The following is a 21,263-nucleotide window of genomic DNA, read 5'->3' on the forward strand; positions in this document are numbered from 1 at the left end:
ATTGATGTTCCTGCCGACGGACTGAAAATGATTATCGCCACCGCACTTGTAACAATTGTGCCCTATAGCGGGCATGAGCCCACATGTGGAAATTTGAAACCGCATCTGTAGCATTTTTTTTGTTCTGTTGAGGCCCTTGTCATTCGAATCGGGCACACTGTTGTAGTTGAGGCGGACTGAGTGATCTTGATATTTCCTAGGGATACGGTTTGTAGTGCTAGCAAGTTTTAGTATTTCTTCTAGTGTTCTGCTCTTTTGGAGGAGCTTCTTGCGGAATTCGGGAGATTCGCAGCCAGCGATGGCCTGTGACTTTAGAGTTTCATCCGTCTTTGTCTTTCTTGTCTTTCGTTGTCTACATTTCTTAATGGTGTGAAGTAGGCATTTAATTAGTCAATTATGCCTTGAAATGTGTCTGAGATGGCTTCTGGCATTTCGAATACAATATCTCGTACCACCGGGCCCAATGAATATATATGTATTTGTATTTTATTGAATTTATATAGCGTTCTAATCCAAAACGCTTTACAAGAGGAACCAACAATATACAGCAAGCATTACATAACAATTCAATTAAACCAGAAAGCAGTACAAAAACAATTTACATTATGGAAGGAGAAGAAGAGAAGGGAGGGGTCAAGGAGAGAGAAAAGAGAGTGGGTGGGAGGAAAGATTGTCAATGTAGATGTGTAGTTCTTTGAGCCACCTGGCCCATCTGGGTGCCAGACTGCTGGTGTCTGCATTGTCAAAATGCCGCATGGCCTGCAGCTGTAGTGATTCAGAGCCACCATCCTCCCTGGATGTGGAGTGGCGTGGCGTGGAGCTAGATGGTGGACTCAATATTCCGCTGTCAGTGTTGGCTTCAGACATGTTTCAGCGAGTCTGTGAGATTGTGTCAGTATCCTGGTATATAAATGATGGGCCTGTTTGTTTTTCAGGTGTTGTGGCCTGTGCTGTGGTGATCTGGGCCTGGGGTGGCCACCTGTCCTGTGATACAGTGCTTGGTAGTTTGTGGAGATACTTTGCATAAGGGTCGGAGAATGCAAGCTATGGATGACAGCATTGTAGGTGCTACACATGCTCGTGTTTATTTCCTTGCATTACGCGACGTGCGTAATGCTGTACAAACGAAATGTCCTCCGTGGAGTTGCCCGCCAGTAGAAATTATATAAGGGCTCCTTACTTGCAGGGTGACGCGGTGCTTGCATGGAGTTCGAGCAGCCCTGGTCTCCAACTTTAAAGCTGCGGTGACTCGAACGCTGACAGCGTGATGATTATTTCTCTCATGCAGTCGGGATCTGGGTGCTGCTTCAAATGTTCCTTGTCGCCATTGTAAGTTCGATCTCCGGGTCTGCGCTTAGAAACCTTTGGGTATTAAGCGTGTTATAAATAACCTATCATCCTCCTTCATGTAACCACTTGGTGGGGGATGGTGTTTTTGCCATATGCACAAAATACATTAATTTGTTCTTCTAAGGTAATTTAGAATTGCCAGTCAACCATTTTGTGTTTGATCTGTGAGACATGGCCGATTCATGGAAATGTGCGCAGAAATCTAGCAAGGACCACGCGCCGAGAAGGACACTCTGCGAGCCTGTGTGCAGAAAGAAAAATGCGTGCCCCGCGTATTCATGGAATTTACAGCGCAAAGTAATCGTATTTGCAAGTCACGCCCGGAACGCCCCCAACACGCCCACACGCAAAGCATAAACATCCAATCAACCTTGGGTACGTGCTTACTACCTGGAACGGAATACACCAGATAATACACTCTGGATAACGCTGATAAGCGTAATAATACCCTTTTTAAAAATCGTAGATTGTGTTGGCCATGCCCCTTTTGCAGCGTGTCTTATCAACAGGCACCCACGCGCAATCGAGAGAGCGCTATCGAGGAGAGCTGTTGGCTGTTTGCTGGCTTGGTGGCACAGCACAGCTGGCAGCTCCTCCTCGATCTAACTGCAAGTTAGCTTGAACAGACGAAATGTGTTCTTTTTTGTGTATCCGAACGCCAGCTGAATCTCAGCTGGCTGATTATGTACAAACTTACGTCTGCTATGCCGCTTCATGCGGCGAATTTAAGAAATCCTGACGAACGAGTGCTTAATGCTCTAGACATAGGCAACATTGGGCCTCATTCCGAGTATGGAGGTAGTCATGGCGCTATTTGCGCCATGACTACCTCCCATACCGGTACTGACTCCGACCTGGTTCAATGGGGACTTACCGGTCCATTCCGACCCTGGAGGGGCCGGTAAGTCCCCATTGAAAATTCCATTTCCCATTCCCATTGAGCCCCCAGAGGGCTCATTGGGAATGGGGAAGTAGCTAATAACGGTACCGCAAATTGTGGTACCGTTATTAGCTCTGAAGTGCCTTAACGGGTCCCGTTCTTAATGCCTGGTCAGACCAGACGTTAAGGGAGGGACCCGCTAAGGGACCTCGGAATAGGGCGCAAAGGGTTTACCGGCACCAGTGTCCTTACCGGTGCCGGTAATCCCTTTGCGCCCAACTCAGAATGAGGCCCATTAACTCTCTACAGAAGGACATGAAGCACAAAATGAAGTACTCCAAAACCATGCCGGAAACGGAAAATGGACTAATGTTGACCTCTGTGAAAAACTTGACAATGTTATGAATGAGCATGGCAATGAGGTGAATATTTCTATTTCTGATGTCGACTTGTTAACTGTAAATGTCCAAAGCGGCCAAAGCACTAACCCCACAGGGCTAGGGGACTGCAGTATTTGTCCAATAAGCGCAAAGTTGCAAATAACAAACTCAAAGAGTAAGGAGTTATAACAAAACCCAATTGAATTTCCCTCTATTAGAGTGGTTGTATTCCCTGCTGCAGAGACTTTAGATCGCCAGATGTTATATTCACAAGTGGTTTCTCAAAATCACACTTATACTCATCCAGAGCAGTTAGTACTCTTCTAGAGGTCAAAATGAAAGTGAAGACATCAATGATAAGCCCCAGGAAACAAGTCAAGGAAATGAGACTAGTATAGTTTTTGCAACCCAAATTGGAATGCAGACGGTAATTAATGAATTAAATCTTTCACACTCTCCCATTCTTTACCCAAATACGCAAATCTCACCCTCAGATACGTCAACCTTCACACCAGAATCTTTTGCAAAACCTACGCCAAAAAACATCTTTTGGTCTAAGATCAAGAATGCCATAAACAATGGCTTATTTGTGTTAACAAAACTGTATGAAACTCTTGTCAGAAAATCTTGGAACAAGATGATACCTGTCGACTTTTGTGCTCGAAGATTGACTGGATAGCCTATGGTATGAACCAAAACAAAAATCATTTGGAAATAAATACGAATATTTTTCCAACAAATACTATAGCATTTGAATGTCGTCCTAATTGCCTGAAAGATATGGGTATGCAAACAAAGGAAGTGTGGTTGCCGACAAATGCTTTAAATAATTCCCACATATCTATGCAGATGGTTTGAGCCAAGAACCGACCCAATGTTCTACTACTCGGCAATTAATACTTGAGTCTGAGGAGATAATACCAGCTCCAAGTAATAATACTGCAGCAACTATTGTGTCAGGAGAGGAACCATTCATTGTATGAAGTCTTTAGAGCCCGTAACGGGGCATACGAGGAAACCACAGTGTCTGAAGCTCGACTTTGCCAAAAGAAATAAAAAAAACAAGTGCCAAAAAAACCAGATCCAATAATGCGAAAAAATGTATCGATCAATTGACAACCCCTGCACACAATTCAAATGAAAAAATGAAAAACTAAATTTCCGAAAGGGCCAAATCTAGCTAAACAAGATGTAGAGTTGGGACAATACGGTAATGAAATGAACATGGTAAATAGTGTGAGCCCCTCAGTGGAAGAAGAAGCTTTAATAAAATGATCTACTTACTCATTGCCGTGCTGTTCTACACAAATCGATATAGGGGATGAGTCGATTGATGATGAACTTGAAAGTAACACATTAGATGAGCTCAAGATCAATATTACAAAGATTACAATGAAAGTCAGTTCCTCACGTTAGAGGAAAAACAAATATTGTCAAAAACACCAATAGTGAAGAAAACATCTGCAAAACAATCTGAAGTAAACACTTTGCCCTCTCATCCGCCAGCAGAGAAAGTATCGAGAAACATTTATTTAAAGACATCTGACCTTTGATCTGTAACGATGACTAATCGCCATAGAAAAGACCCCTTTCCGAATCGAACTATTCTGATGGCTGCATTCAAATCTTTAACAAGATTGCAGCAAATTTGATCCTGCGATATTGAAACATTACACTTAAAAAAAAAATCGCCCTGTTGATACAGTCATTTTAACCATCCCATCAATGATCATTAAAGACCTAATATGGAAGGAGAGGCAAAGTTTGGGCAAAGCAGGTTTTCACTTAGAGTTGGCACATCCATCAGTGCCTAAAAATGAGAACGAGAATTTTCTTAGTGATGACAGCCTTTATAAAAGAGATGATACTTACATAAACTGCATGGGCAACTCAGGTAGGTTGGCTGGAACTGTACATCTTGAATCAGATAATCAGACAGCAAATCATTCGAATTGGACATGGCTAACGAAAGCCATTCATGAGACATACACTCAAAGTAAGAATTAATGCCAAATTCGAGACCCTCTGCATATTATTAAGATGGAGAGCTGGAATAATAGCAGCATGTTTGCAAATGCTGAAATCATTGCCTTGCAGGAAACTTGGCTGTTGACGGAACCAACCCTCCCCGGTTATGAACTAATATGTGTGCCAGCAGTTCATATTGGAAAGGGAAGACTGTCGGCAGGATTGCTAACAGCTGAGACATGAATGGCAAGTTGATAGCCTGGGCATCTCCCCATCCGGGTTTGCAACTATCAAAAATAGTATTTAGAGATCAAAGAAATGTTGTCATATCTCAAACCGCGATTCTAAATCTATATTGGAATCCCGTGATGCTCTCAGACACATATTTTTTAGAATTAGTTACTGATATGCTTAATTTGATAGTCCAAGATGACGGTATAGGTAGGTCATTAATAGTGGACGACTTGAATTTGAAATGCATCAGGGTTGTAAATTCTAAGTTGTCAACCAGGGCCAGACTATGGCTAGATCTAATGAAAGCTAGAGGATTTAAAATGCTAAATGGCACAACAGAGAAAGATACTCCCCCGCAACATACATGGTCCAGAGACCTACTGAGAGCAACTTTAGATTATGCATTCATATCAGAACAATCCTTCTCCAGAGTAAATGACTTTGCAATACTGCCTGCCCCAAGTAGTGACCACGATATGCTTGTGATCTCGTGGTCAGCTTTCTATAACAAAAAGAGCAAGACTTACAATTATTCATTGGAAACCTATGGAAGAAGCAAAATCAGATGGTCAACGTTCTATGTGAAGAAATTGAATGAATTATGGACCAATGATATGCAAAGTGTTGCTTTGGATTACCAGCAAACCTATATTGACACCCTTTAGATTTTTCAACACGTATGTAAAAAGGGAGGTTGCACGCAGATACTACATAAGTCTAAGTTTGACCCTATAGTTCAGAACTTAAAAACTGTCAAATACACACAATAATGGAGGAGAGAAATCGACACTCTCCCCTGAACCACAGAAGCCGAATGAATTCGACCCTCCCACAGTGGTTGGCACAGTCACCTGAATTTAGTACACAGGACACCATGTGGCAGCCAATGGGGGGACGAGGAGTTAGGGAGAGGTTGTGGATGGGGTAGGGGAGTTAGGAACACCGGAAAAAGGGTTAGGGAACTCCTAAATTGGATAGGTAGGGGGAAGCACCAGGAAAATACCCTCCCTACCTGATACCTGCCTATTGACACTTGAGTAACCTGCTGAACAGAACTACATCCAGACAGTACATAAACGCACCTTAATACGTGTGAACATGGAGCATAAACAAACACAGTATGTCATAACAAACACATGTCATAGCAAGCGGAATGAACACAGGACAATGAGGGTATCTCCTATGTATGAGGCACAAAACGCATGGCCCGTTGGGCAATCTTCAAGCAACACATAAATACATAAACTACTCTTCCCTGCAATCACGCTCCTGGCATTAGTCTTATAACAACGAGTTAGCAGCACTCGTTATTAGCCATAAATTCCGGCATAAACAGTTCTGTGGTTCCCCCACCTGATTAAGAATGCCAAAGGTAACACCCAGGATTTTGCTGTAGTACTATTGCAGTCATAAGAACTCAATGCTGGTGACCGTACTGAATGAACTTGGCCCCCACCCCGCAATGTAATGAGCACTTATCTGAACTCTGAGAGCCCTGCGGGACTTCTCAGAGTGAATGTAGCATGCAGTGATCAGCCGCCAGCCTGCTTGCTTGTTCATATGAAAGCGAGCGCCTGCAATTTCAAAGGTCCGCCTGTCCTGGATTCCTGCAGCGCTCCGCTGTCCATGGATTCCTGCAGCGCTACACCGTCCTGCTTCCAACACCAACCGCACCCACAGACAATAAGCCACACCTGTTCACGTGCCATTGCTCCTTTATGCTGCCCGAAATCACTGCAGCTGGCACCGCGCACGTGGCAACACGCACATGTCAAGGACTACACACTCCCACGGGTTGCTGGGAACTGTAGTCTCACCTCCGTATGCACCGTGTGCATCTCAGGAGGCAAAGCTTGTCACTCCCTTGTGCCTCCAGCCCTTATTCCTCACATAAACTGAAAAGAGAAAAGCTACAAGGAAGATTATGCGTACAAAGCCCCATAATTAAGCTCATCAAGGACCCCCGGCCCAGATGGGGTCACTAATCTTGTCTTAAAATCTAAACCTGAGGAATGGGTAGGGATTTTGTATTTAATTTTTCCAAAAATTATTTTGACAGGCATTATCCCTCCTTCGTGGCAAACCTCAGTCATTATTCCCTTATTCAAGAGAGGCAATAGGAACAATCCTACCAACTATCGACCTATTGCCCTTCTTGATATCCCTGGAAAGATTTTTGCACGTCTAATCCTGGCTGAGTTAACAGGTTGGCTCAAAGCTAGTGGAATGATGGACTTCTGCCAATCGGGCTTTGTATCGGGCCTGGGAACGGCAGTAAACCTGATAACTTTAACAGCTTTAAAATATCAAGCCTGGCAACGTAATCAGACCATCTAGCTAGCATTCGTCGACTTCTGTCAGGCATTTGACTCGATTTCTAGAAATGTGCTATGCCGGAAGTTGAAAAATGCAGACTGGCCCCCTCTGCTCCTATACTTGGTTCAACAATTGCCTACCAAGATGTCAATTAGAGTTAAACTCAATCAAGAGGGAATGTTATCAGAAGAGCTTCCAACTCCAAGAGGGCTGAAACAAGGTTGTGCCCTAGCAGCAGTATTTTTTTACTTCTATATTTACGACATATGTAAAGCACTGGAAATCCAACGTTCATTTCCGCCAAAGATAGGAACTATGAAAATCTCACGATTACTGTTTGCAGATGATCTTGTGATCATCGACCAAACGCCCATAGGTTTACAGAGGCAGTTAGAAGAAGCCCTAGGAACTTACGCAACAAAAAACACCTTTCAATCAATGCCGCTAAATCAAACATTTTTGTGTTTCCTAAGGCAAAAAAAACAGCAAATAGTAAAAGAAAAATGGTGGATTGGCAATGATAAGTTAGAAATAGTTAATATCAACACCAGTTCTGGAGAATTAACATATAAAATTGGTGTGATGAACAAAATGAATAATTTAACATCTCAAGCGAAGGTTTTAGTCCATTGTAAATTCTCTTGTAAGCCACTATTGATTTTTTTTTGTTTTTAACTTTTTATTGGCATTTATAAGTTGTACATAACAGAGTATTCGACCATAATCATCATTATAGTGCCATTGCTTATTTTGTAATAGTATTTCAACAAAGAACTAACAATAAACAGTAACTGTCTTCTTCTACTATAACAGATCTCCTTCCCTGTGCTGACATTACGGGGGTATGATTCCAGTCCAACATTACTGAATTCAAGGGTGATAGCCTAGACGGGATGGTGCCTCAATCATGCCTTTACAACAGTAAGTGTATGTCTATTTACATCCAGGTGCTCATGGGGGAATATCATCGGGTGGAAGGAACATGTCTCTGATCAGGGCTTTCCATGCTTCATATGAGACACTAACATCTTCAGTATTTCCAACAGTCCCTGCACCCCAAGCCTCTGTCTCTGCTGCAGCCCATTTTTCCATTTCCCTTTTCCACCTTGCATATTGTGGGCCCGCCTTCGATTTCCATGCCATTGCTATTGTCCTCTTTGCTAATATGCACATCATACCCATGAGTTTCACCATGTGCTTAATTTTGCTCAGCCTGAGATAAGTGCCCAAGAGACATTCCTTTGTGGACCATTCATACCTGGTGACTCCAGCCTTTTTACACACCTGCTCAATCTTTGTCCAGAATCTTTGCACTTTCACACACCCCCAGAACATATGCTTTAAGTCGGCCTCATCATTGCCACACCACGTGCATACCGACCTGGTTTGTTTGTTGTAGCTCGCCACCCTCATAAGGGTCATATACGTTCTGTATAGGACATTCATCTGTATCAATCTGAACCTAGCGTTCCTGGACACTTCTTTGGGGTGCATCAATGCTCTCTCCCATTCTTTCTCTGTGATAACTACTCCCAGGTCCTTCTTCCATTTAGCCTTTAGCGTGGTGGTGCGGGGATTAGGTCTGTCATTTAGTTGGGCATACAGTCTCGACACTGTCCTCCATCCATCACTCAGGTTATATAGTTATGTCATGAGAGGGTTCGCTTCTGGTTCTTCCGGCCACTCATCTCAGTTGGTTCTAGCTGCATGTTTAATCCTTTGATACCACAAAAATTGCCCTCTTGGTAGCCCTTCTTTATCATGCAGTGATTCAAGTTCTCTAAATGATCCCTCCTCGTACAGGTCTCCCCAGGTATACAAGCCAAGCCTTTCCCAGTATCTCATGGTGTGGAGGTCAGTGTTTACTATATCTGACTCCGCCATTAGCGGCATTTCAGGCGAATAAGGGTGCACCAGATGTAAGACTGATTTAACCCTGTTCCATACTTGCCTACCGAGCGTCACTAACATGGGGGTGTGTCTCATAAGATTTTGTGGGGACCATAGGATTTCTTTTAAGTGCATTGGAGCAGTCAGATCCTGCAAAAGTCCTATTTCTGCGGTAACTTCATCTGACAGCCATCTAGTTATATGGCTAAGTTGTGCCGCCAGGTAGTACCTTTCAAAATCCGCGAGTTGTATGCCCCCTTCCCTGTAAGGTAGAGTTAGTGTAGTCAGTGCTAGTTTGTGGCGTGTCATCCCCCAGAGAAAATCCCTGACCAGAGCTTCCAGGGTACGAAAGAAGGATGGCCCAATATAGTAGCAGATGTTTTGGAAATAGTATAGGAACCTCTGTAGGATGATAATTTTGGCGATTGATGCTCTCGCCATCATTGATAGCGGTAGCTTGGACCAGAACTTCATGGAGTTATGTAGGCCCTGTATCACAGACACTGTGTTGTGTTTGTGTGCGAGTTCCGGTGTGTGCCTAATCTTAACCCCCAGGTACCTAAAAGTGTCTAGTTGCCATTGTATTCCCACTTCCAGTAGTTTCCCAGTTTCTATCCCCTTCAGGCCTGCCAGTGGAAACATGCAACATTTTTGTTTACTAAAGCGTATAGCGTATAGCGTGCGAAATTATCTAGTACTTCTAAAAAAAAAGGTAGCAGGCTGCTCCTCTCCAGAAAGAACAAGGCATGATAACCTGCTCGGGGATGAGAGTTTGCAGCACACTGCTTTTTGCTCACTGTACCTTTAACAGATGGGAAATATCCATTTGCATATCAGTCTTTGTCCCGCCCACATGGGCAGTCCAGCACCGAAATGCTATGGCAATTCCTCTCTGAGTAGGTACTGGTGTGGGATGTGGATGTGGAAGAACAGAAGGTAAAACGGACGGGTGAAAACCTTGACTGCAATAGAAAGGGCTGACCTTGACTGCTGAGTGATCGGAATTGTTGTAGGCAAACTCGGCCAAGGGCATAAGGAGAGACCAGTCATCCTGAACCTTGGTGGCAAAACAACAAAGGTATTGCTCTAGAGCAGCGGTATTCAAACTGTGGGGCGCGACCCCCTAGGTGTCCGTGGGTGCATCCCTGGGGGGCCCTGAGAGCTCATCATGAAATATTTTTTAAAAATATATATATATATATATATATATATATATATTTTTTTTTTTTTTTTTTTTTTTTTTAGATTGGAAGAAATGGGCAGGGGTGGCTCACATGGTCGGGCTGAAGCATGAAACTGACTCAGGCAACAATGGAAAAGTGGCCCACAGTTGTAAATGGATATTCATACCTTTAGTCACAGACTGGGCCTCATTACTACTATGGCAGTATGGTAACAACGGTGCCGGTAAGCTACCGGCACCGTTGCTACCGTCGCCGTAGTAAGAGTTGTGCTCACGGGTGCCTGACAGCCCTCCACGTCTGACCTGGCAGGCCGTGCGGCACCCATGAGCACAGTTCATCGGATGCACTGGCATCGTTATTAACGGTGCCGGTGCATCCGAGCTCCCCATTCCCATTGAGCCCTATGGGGCTCAAATGGGAATGGGGATCTACCGGTACCGGCACCCACAAAAGGGCAATTATCATGTCCGCCTAACTCGGCATGACCTGGTAATTGCCCATTCGTGGGTGCCGGATCCGGATGCAACTCCGGCGCCAGCCGTGCCGGTTTTACCGGCACAGCTACCGCCAGAGTTGTAATGAAGCCCACTCTTTCAATAGTACCCAAGGGGGTGCTTTGTGTTAAAATGTAAGTAAATTGTGATATATTCAGCAACAATGGTCAAAATTGCTAACTGCATAGTTAAGTAACTCATCGAACTGGTCCACATTGGCCAAAATGGTGGCCTATTTTGAATGGCCCACACCAGCATTTTACATTTTTGGTACAGGCATTGCCCTATAGGCCTGTGCAAGCCTGGCAGCTCATCCATAATGGCGAGGGGGCGCCCATCCAGTGGGTTCAGCCAGCCCAGTGAAACAGTGAGCACTCCCTCAGCTGTTTTTCCAGCTAATGGAGTGCTCCTGGGCTGCTGAACTGTCAAAGGGAAACACTGTTTCCCTTTGACAGTTCAGTTTAGTTCCCCAGCCGCACATGCTCACTGAGCCATGCAAGTGCTGAGGTGTTTTGCTTCGCCAGCATTGCATAGCTCATTGGAAATGCTGGCTGGGGCACTGCATGTCTGTATGTCCGAGGGGGAGCTCCCGCGCCTCATCGCACATACGGACAGAGCAGCCTGGAGCAGGCCGTTTCAGCACCCACATGCAGGCCAATGCAGAAGGTATGTTTATGTTAATTGTTTTTATTTAAACATGTGTATGGATGCGTGTATGCTTATGTTATGAGTGAGTGTATGGTGATGGATGCTCATGTGAATGATAGAGTGATTGCTGTATGAATGTGCAGCGCCTTGCATACACACACTCATGTTGATTTTGTTAGGACCAGTGGGGCCCAGGGGACAGGGGTAGTATCCTTTTACTGGACATCTATCATTCAAAACCCTCTGTATTGTCCACAAGGCTTTTTGGGGCCTGGGTCCAAAATACCTTCAGCTATCCCTCCGCAAATACCTCCCCTCTCGAGCTCTTCGCTCCTCTACCTCCAACTCCCTCAGGGTCAGTCGTTTTTCAAAGAAACGAGCTGGGGGTAGATCTCTGTCTTCAGCTTGGGCCTCCCTCTTGAACAGCCGTCCTGCCACTCTAAAACTTGAGGAGAACCATCTCCGGTTCCGGAAGCACCTCAAGACCATCCTCTTTTCTTCTGCCTTTGCTCCCCCTCTCCCCTGCTGATCTGTTCTCTCTTGGCACCGGGCACCTGGCCACACTCTGGGCCCAGGTACCGGCTCACCCTGCAACCCTCCCGCACTGCCTCCGGGCCACCCCTTGCACTGGGGTCTGTATCTGTACCCATACAGCCCCCCCTTTTTCTTCCTGCACTTATCAGACATACCCTGTCTGCTGCCTTAAACCTAGCACTTGCAAATTGCTGGCTGCACTACACTACCACTGTTTGTTGCCTTTATTATTTATGTATTGTTATTTATCTATTTCTCCTCTGCTTCCCATTTTTCACTTCTCCCCCCTTCCATGCACTTTTCCCCTCCCCCTCTCCCATGCACTTGCGCGTTCTCAATGTCACTAGGCATAGTAAGATCGCTGTTTTATTCTCCTCTGTTCCCCTTCCCTCCCTTACCTTCACGCTCTGAAACAGTTGTGTACAAGCGCAATAAAAATAAAATATCAATATCAATATCAATGCCTGCTCCCTGAGCCCCCCAGCACCAATTGCAAACTGTTTGGCTATTTACCCATTTTTTTGTTAAACGTATGCTCTACAATGCAACATTTTAACCCATTATTTTAAACAAATTCACAGGGGGAAAACCCCCACGAACACCCCTTTATTGGTTTGGGCTCCCTCACTATGCTCGGTCGCTATGGCATTTTTGGGGGAAATAGTTATGTCCCTCCACTTAAAAAAAAAATCACCAGCCGCCACTGGCCCTCAGACTGTGTTGGGAACGGGATAGGGGGAACCCAGGGACTATGGTGGGAGCACAATGGGTGGGAACCATGGGATAGTGGTGGAAACAGAGTGGGGAGAGCCCAAGGTGTGTGATGGGGTGGAGAGAGACCAACGACTGGGTAGGAGTGGGATGAGGGAGCCCAGCGACTGCAATGGGAGCACGTGACGGCGCGCAATATATACTGTCCATTTGGCATTTCTGGGGTGTCCCGACCTGCCCAAATTTTGCTCAGGGGGGCCCCGGCCAAAAAAGTTTGAAGACCACTGCTCTAGAGTCTGATTTACACATTCCGTGGCTCTGTTGGTTTGTGGGTGATAACCAGATAAGAGAGCGTGTTGGATCCCTAGAATACGACACAGATGTTTCCAGAATTGTGAGACGTATTGAGGTCCTCGGTCCGATATGATCTTGGAAGGAAGTCCATGAAGACGGAAAATGTGTTCCAGGAAGATTCCAGCAGGTTCTGAGGAGGATGGTAGTTTATACAGAGGCGTAAAAAGAGCCATATGAGTGAACAAGTCTATGGTTACCATGATGGTCCTGTATCCTCGGGAAGGTGGTAATTCCACAATGAAGTCTGTAGCAATGAATTACCATGGTCTTGTTGGTAGCGATGGTTGCATTAGAAGACCCGCCGGTCTCTGGTTATCATGTTTGTTTTGACTGCAGATAGCACAAGCTTTGATGTACTGTTGTACGTTGGTCTTCATTCCAGGGCACCAAAACTGTCTTTGTATAAAACGGAGGGTGTTAGTTATGCCACGATGTCCGGAGTGAAGGGTATCATGGCAGAGGTTTATCATTCTTTGTTGTAATTTCTGTGTAGGAATGACCAGTGCATTGTCCTTGAATAAATATCCTTCCTTAACTCTTAGGTTCCATGGATTCTTCCTTGAAATATCCTTCCAGTGGTCAGAGGACTGGGTTTGCACTCAGATTTCTTCCAGGAGGTTGACTGCTTGAACTACAAAGATCGTGTGGGCAAACATCTTAGGATAGGCCTTGTCTTCAGTGGTTACATAATCAGGACGTCGAGATAAGGCGTCAGCAATCATGTTTTGTGATGCGGGAACATGAGTGATTTTGGATTTGGTACTGGGCAAAGAAGTAGGCCCAACGCGCCTGACGACTGTTCCTGCACTGCAACGACTGTAGAATTTGAAGATTCCGATGGTCCATGCGGACCTGAACTGGATATCTAGCACCCAGAGGTAGATGTCGCCATTCAGTGAAGGCTTGGCGGATGGCTAACAGTTCCTTTTCCAGGACGGAATAGTGTGTCTCACTGGGAGTCAGGGTTTTCCAGGACGGAATAGTGTGTCTCACTGGGAGTCAGGGTTCATGAGAGGTAAGCAATGGGGTGTTCCAGTTTATCCTCAAGTACCTGTTTCAAGACCGCTCCTATGGCATAGTTAGAGGCATACGTTTCCACTAGGAATGGGTGATTTATGTCGGGTTAGACCAGTATGGGGGCTTGCGTGAACTCTGTCTTCAATCGTTGGAATGCTTTATCTTGCGGTGTAGACCGTATAAAGGGGGTGTCTTTCTTCAAGAGAGCAACGATCGACTGAACGATCTCGGAAAAGGTAGAAATGAACTTCCGGTAGAAGTTGGCAAGCCCCAGGAAGGATTGAACTTGTTTCACAGATGTGGGAGCGGGCCAAGCCAGTATGGCTTTTACCTTTGAAGGGTCCATACCAATTCCTTCTGGGCTAAGGATGAATCCTAGGTAGTGAACAGAAGTAACGTGAAACAAGCATTTTTCGGGTTTGGCTAAAAGTTTGTGTTCACAGAGTCGGTGTAATATTGCCTTTACATGTTCTTTATGCTTTAGAGGATCCTTGGAAAAGATCAATATGTCATCCAGATAGACAATGACGAAGAGGAATAACATGTCAGAAAACACCCTATCCATAAAACGTTGAAAGACTGCGGGAGCATTAGCTAGTCCAAAGGGCATGACTAGATATTCATAGTGACCAAAGGGTGTTCTAAAGGCTGATTTCCATTCGTCTCCTTCCCGGACACGGATTAAATGGTAGGCACCCCGGAGAGCCAACTTTGTAAATATTACGGCGCCTCTCACAGCTTCCAGGATATCCGAGATCAGGGGCAGTGGGTACCGATCTTTGAGGGTGCATTGATTTAAGCCACGATAGTCGAGGCAAGGTCTGAGTTCTTTGGTGTCCTTCTTGGGAACGAAGAACAACGAAGCACCCGCTGGAGATTTTGAGGGTCTTATGGTGCCGTTTTCAAGATTGGTGTCCAGGTATTCTCGGAGGGCCTTTTTCTCAGGTTCAGAAAGAATGAACATTCTGCCGAAGGGAATCACTGCTGAGGGATCTTTATCTATGGCACAGTCTTCAAGTCTGTGAGGGGGTAAGGCCTGGTCTATGGCAGTTGAAAATACATCAGCATATCCCTGATAGGCCTCTGGGACTTGTATGATATTGGAAAACATGAGTGGTGTTTTCTGGTCTCTTAGTGGTTCTTTAGGAGGTGTCGAGGAGGGATCCAGGGATAGACAGTGGGACATACAGAACTCTGAGCCCAGGAATAATGATCCTGCTGTCCAATTGATATACGGATTGTGCTTTTGTAACAAGGGCATACCCAATACCATGGGGTAATGGGCTGACCTAATGATGTCGAATGTAATCCGCTCTTGGTGATGGTTTATGGAAAGTTGGATCACTTTTGTCTTCAGGCTTATGGGTCCTGAAGAGAGGGGTCTTCCGTTGATTGCTTCCACTGGCTGCATGGTGCTTCGTGTCTCGTACCGAATATGATGACTAACAACCCAGTCTTGATCAATGAAAATTCCAGTAGCTCCACAGTCCACCAAGGCCAGAATGGGATAGGTCTTGTTCTTGGAGGGCGACAGGAAGGTCTGTAGTATCACCAAATTGTTTTGTCCAGGAGAGTTCAAGGACGGAATTGATGTGAAGCAAACATCTCTCTCCCGACACCTCGCTACATCTAGGATCGGGAGCTGGCGTTTCCCGAACGCCGTGGAGGGGCTAGAGGACATTCTCTAACAAGCTGTTTATCCGAGGCACAATACATGCACAGGCCTGTGTGGATCCTTCTCATCCTTTCTTGTGGGGAAATAGGTCCACGGAAGGCTCCTATTTGCACTGGTTCCGGATCTATGTCAGGGGTTGGGGCAGGATCGTTTTTTACAGAAGTCTCAAGGGAGTTCTTTTGAAAGGGTACCTTGGTCTTTCTTCTTTCAGCCTTTCTTTCCTGGATTCGGAAGTCTATTTGCATGGCTAGATCCATAAGAGCCCGGAATGAGCTAGGACGAGCCACTCTGGCTAATTCATCCTTTATATCCTCATTTAGACCCCTGCGAAATAGAGTGAAACTTGCTTCTGCGGACCAATCTGCTTCCTTGGCCAGTTGTTTGAATCTAGTAACATACGTTAGCATATCCTGGGATCCCTTTCGGAAATCAAGTAACCGTTCCTGAGCACTATAAACCTGTTCTGGGCGGTCGAACATAGTTTTGAGTGCCTGAATAAATCCATAATAATCATCCAGGAGGGCATCTCCAGAGTTGACTATGGGAGTGGCCCAGGTCAACGCGTTCCCTGTGAGGTGCGAGATTATGAAGCCCACCTTTGCCCTGGAAGTTGAAAAATAGTAGGGCTTAGAAGTAAAATGCACCACGCAGGAACCCAGGAATCCACGTAAGGACTTTGCCGAGCCATCATATTTGTCTACCACTCCACCCAGTAACACACTCTCCTTGTTAGCGAAGTCGCGAGACAAAACAAGTTGCTTTAACGCAGCATTCTCTGCTTTTAATTTCTGCACTTCAGTTGTTAGTTCTTGCATGCCACGCATGAGGTCCTGGACTGCTTTCTCCATAGCACTATCAGTGTCGGTCGTTTGGCGTCTCAAACTGTAGAAAAATCTCGCCTCGTCTCACTTGGGATCACTTCTTGCTCTGTTCAGCGGGAGGATTCCTCTTGTGGACAGATCGGGTCTTGTATAGGCTCACTCGAGTCTCGGTTACAGAGCACGTTCAGAGTTCCAGGAAGGTCGCAGTTCCAGGATGTCCAGGAAGAAAGTAGCGGTCGCTAAGGTTGAGGATTCCGGGAGCAGATTTAGAGGGAAAAGGTGGAAGGAAAGAAGAAGGGACCAGGAAACTAGGAATAGTGGATTCGCCGAACAGCACACACATGTCTAGTCACTACCTAATGATAGCGTTGAGACGCGCGGGGCCACGGGTGCCTGGCCAATTTATAGAACGTGCCGTGTCCGACGTAAAGGCTGGTGCGAGGCAAGTCACTTGGCATGGCCATGTTGGGAGTAACAAGGAATACAAGCCCCGTCGCGATAAGGACCAGGAAGTCCAGAAAGGGCAAGTTCTATGGGTCATGACACATGTGGGCGGGACAAAGACTGATATGCAAATGGATATTTCCCATCTGTGAAAGGTACAGTGAGCAAAAAGCGTGTGCTGCAAACTCTCATCTCAGAATAGGTTATCCTGCCATGTTCTTTCTGGAGAGGAGCGCCTTCTACCTTTTTTGAAATATCTAGTACTTCTAGAATTGTCAGAGCATTGTGTTGTGGGTCCCTCAAGTAGAGCAGAACATCATCTGCAAAGAGTGATATTACACGATACTTCCCGCCTATTCTTATCCCTGCATCAAAAAAATGCTTTCTGATGTATATTGCAAGCGGTTACAGTCCTAGGATGTAAAGCATGGCGACAGCGGGCATCCCTGTCTAGTACCCCTCTGTATGTCCCAGGCTCCCGATAGCACTTGAATCCACCTCACAAAGGTTTCACCAAACCCAAATTCCTGCAGGACCTCTATCAGCCATTCCCAGAATATGGAGTCAAATGCCTTAATGGCGTCTAGCGACATCACTGCTAAGTGTTCCCGCTCTTGTTGTGTTTGTGGCATAATATGCTGTAGCCTGCGTAGGTTAGCAATCGTGTTGCGTCCTGGTACAAAACCACTTTCATCTTCATGTATCAGGCTCCCTCTCACTCTGGACAAGCGTTTGGCCAGTATAGTGGTCAATATTTTAAAATTGTAGTTTAGCATGGCTAAAGGATGGTACGAGTCACATTCGTCCGTTGGTTTATACGGTTTGGGTATCGGAACTATTAGCGTTTCCCCTCATACTTTTTGGCAGCGTTCCAACTTCGTGTGCCTCTCGGAACACCTCATGGAGTACTGGGGTCAGTGTCGATTCGTATGCTTTATAAAACTCGTGAGGGAGTCCATCGCTACCTGGGGTTTGCAAGTGAACAGTGATCTGATTGCATCCGTCACATCTTCTGGAGTGATAACCTCATCTGAGGCCTCTCGTTGTGACTTACCCAGTGTAGGGAGTTCAATTTCCTCTAACGTATCACGTATATCTGCCAACGGCACCGGGTATCATGGGCATACAATTTGGCGTAGAAGGTTGCAAAAGTGTTGTTAATTTATTTCTGTGTCCTGTGTAATACCCCATTCTTCCCTTTGAGCGTTGTCATTGGATGCCTCGGGTGTTCTCGCCTGCACAGCCATGCCAACAGTCTGCTGGGTTTATCCCCTTCTTTATGTATTCTGGCGGTGCGTGTTATGTAATCAAACTTGGCTAATCTCCCCCATGCCTCTTGGCAATCAGTTCTGGCCTCTGCTAGCTTCACTTCCTCCTCATTAGTTCCTAGGTTGGCAGATTCCATCTGTTTTATTCCCTCTTCCCGCTTCTCTAGCTCCCCTTTCAGCATTTTCCTGATTCCTCCCTGACCAGCAATGACCTCACCCCATATTACTACTTTCATGGCTTCCCACATCATGCTCCAGTGGTCTACGCTGCCTTGGTTAATCGTAATGTACTCCTCTAGTTTATCCCTGAGTTCCCCCCTGAAGGCCCGGTCAGTGAGTGTCTCTGTGGGCATTTGCCATAATGGTATGGGAGGCCTAGGGCCCGTCATCACCCAGTGCATGGGTAGGGGAGAATGGTCAGAGATCGATCTGCCCATGTATTGTATTAATTCCTCCTGTGCCAGGTGTGTTTTGTCAATAAAAAAATAGTCTATTCTTGTGTGCAGGCCATGCAGCGAGGAATATTGCGAGTAGGCTTTAATCGTGGGGTGACATTCTCTCCAAGCATCTACCAGGCCTAGTTGTTCCAGCATGGAATTCAGTGCCAGCGGGGCCACTTCTGCTCGATTTCTTGGTGGCTCAGATCTATCCAAGTCAATGGGCCTCTTACGAGGCTGGCGCCTTCATTACGGGTCGCCCTATTATGAGGTTCCCTTGCGGGACCCGGTAAGGATGCCTGGTAAGACAAGGGAGCTAATAACGGGCCCGTTCTTAACGGGCCCGTTATTAGCTCCCTCCCCATTCCCATTGAGCCCTATGGGGGCTCAAATAGGAATGGGGATGGGTTTTTCCAATGAGGATTTACCAGGTCCTCCAAGGTTGGAATGGCCCGGTAAGTCCTCATTGGAGGAACCCGGTACTGGAACCCTTATTAAGGGCATGGCTGCCTCCATACGCGTAATGAGGCCCAATATCTTTTACACAGTTGAAGTCTCCGCCCCAAATATATAAGCCCTCTCGGTGCTGGATTATTTTAGTGTAAAGCATATTAAGGTGCGCAGGTATGCCATGATTGGGGAAATATGAGTTTACAATGCATATCTCAGTTTGTTCAATGGTGCCCCACAATACTAGGTATCTACCTTCTGTGTCTGCTTCAATCCCCAGCAGCCGGAAGGGCACCCTCAGGTTGACCCAAGTGAACACTCCTCTTGCATATTTGGAGTAGATGGCCCTGTGTCTCTGACCCCCCAGCCTCCCTTCAGTTTGGCCATGGCCTCTGCTGTGAGATGGGTTTCCTGGAGTAGTGGTATGTCCACCCTTTTCCTATCTAAAAAGGATTTAATTCTGTTTCTGCGCAAGTAGATACCCATCCCATGCACATTCCACGTCAAAATGTTAAGTTGCATTGCCATGGTTAGCCACTGACACACCCAAGAATCGCATCTCTCCCCCCTTTGTTTGCCCCCCAGCAGTCATGATAGTAACCCACGTGCCCCCACCACGCCGTGCACCCATTCATTTGTGGATTATGAACATGGACTTTTCTCACCCACCCTTTCTCATCATGAAGACATTGGAACAGTGTAAAAGAACAACAACAATTAACTCAAACCAAACAATCGCACCCAGCGACTGCATTACAACTGCTGTGTCCAGGCGCCCCTGCACTGTCCTGCCTCTTCCAGGGCATCCAGCGTGAATTTTCACGTGCCGTCAATAGGTCCGCACTGGTCATTTCGTGGGGTAGTCCTCAGTGTGCTGGCTAGCCGGCCAAGCGTGTCGTCCAGCCATTCAAAAAAAACAAAAATTCTTCAACGGTCTTTTCATTGCAGTGACTTATCTTGTCTATAGTGATTGCAAGCGGTCGCCGGTCCCAGGGTCCATCATTTCCCGGTGGTATTATGCTTCATGTGACTTTTTCCATGCCATCTGCCAGGTTATTATGTTCTAACCACATGTTAGCCCCTTATAGATTACCTTCAGCCTGGAGGGGTACACAACATGTATTTTAAGTTCAGCTGTCTTGTTCATGCCTTGATCAGGACGTAGGAGTTCCTCACTCTTTGTCCATCTGGTGTGTAGTCAGGGTAAATGGATATCTTGGAGTCGCCTCGCTCTACCACCCCGCACTCTCTGGAATGCCTAATTATAATCTCCCTATCTTGGAAATTGAGGATCTTCGCGATCATTGGGCAAGGGTGCGAACCTGGTGGAGGTTTCCTTTTGTCAGAACACCCTGGTCCTAGGCACAGGAGCGACGCAGTACCAACCACCCCCACTATGGTCGTGGAGCCTGCAAGTCGAGGCTTACGCAGGCTACCCGGACCAGAGCAGGGAAGGAGGGTTAGGGTCTCGTTGATTGGATGGGTTGGGGGGATATTAGGAAAACCGGATTGAGGATTGGGTAGTGGTTGTGGATAGGACGGGGAATTTAGGGGAAAGGGTTGATTGTTGCACGCCTTCAATTGTACTTGGTACCAAGTAACTATTTACGCTCCACTTCCACATAGTCAGACTGAGGCCCACTGATTAATTCTACATACTAGTCAAAACCATGCACCTAGTTTGGTGCACAACTAATTAGCATTTTCAGCATGCACACTTAGCTCTGGTTTTCAGTGTCCTGTCCGTGATGAAGCCGTCAAGTCTTGTGGCAGGTCCGTAGTGTTCAGTGCTGGTCCAAGAAGCTAAAAGAAATAACACGAGTTAGGGTTTTGCCTCTGCATTCCCATAACCTTCTCATTCATTCCTCACACGCATACAAACACACAACATTCTTGTTGCCACCCGAGCTCAAATCACGGGCTTTTCAGTGTGCCCAAGTTCGCCACTTTTCTGAGGCTTCTCCACTAGTTCCTGATGTGGAAAATGCTGTGATTTAACTTCCACAGGGGTCTTCCTTCAGACCACCGCGGAAACTTTTGCCACGTGTGTTTTCGCCCCCCGTGCGCCCTGTTCTCCCTGGTCCCAGGAGGCGGGAACACACGTTCAAGCCTTTCGTACGCTCCGCTCCCCACAACAGATTGGCGGCGCGTCTAAGATACACGCCCACTTATCTTTTCGGTAGGCGCAGGGGCTAGGAATGGGCGGGC

At 46.2% G+C, this 21,263-nt stretch overlaps 1 long non-coding RNA gene across 2 annotated transcripts in view; it reads left to right on the forward strand.

Moving 5' to 3' along the window:
- LOC138498546 (uncharacterized) overlaps positions 1-21,263 on the forward strand; it is a 154,229-nt gene that overhangs the window by 12,854 nt on the left and 120,112 nt on the right. For both annotated transcript variants that reach the window (XR_011278737.1, XR_011278738.1), the window contains exon 3: positions 7,942-8,049. This is a non-coding gene — a long non-coding RNA (uncharacterized lncRNA). The remainder of the gene's footprint in view (positions 1-7,941; positions 8,050-21,263) is intronic.

This window comes from Ambystoma mexicanum, chromosome 5q (assembly GCF_040938575.1).
Source record: "Ambystoma mexicanum isolate Mex_15411 chromosome 5q, UKY_AmexF1_1, whole genome shotgun sequence".
Lineage (NCBI taxonomy): Eukaryota > Metazoa > Chordata > Amphibia > Caudata > Ambystomatidae > Ambystoma > Ambystoma mexicanum.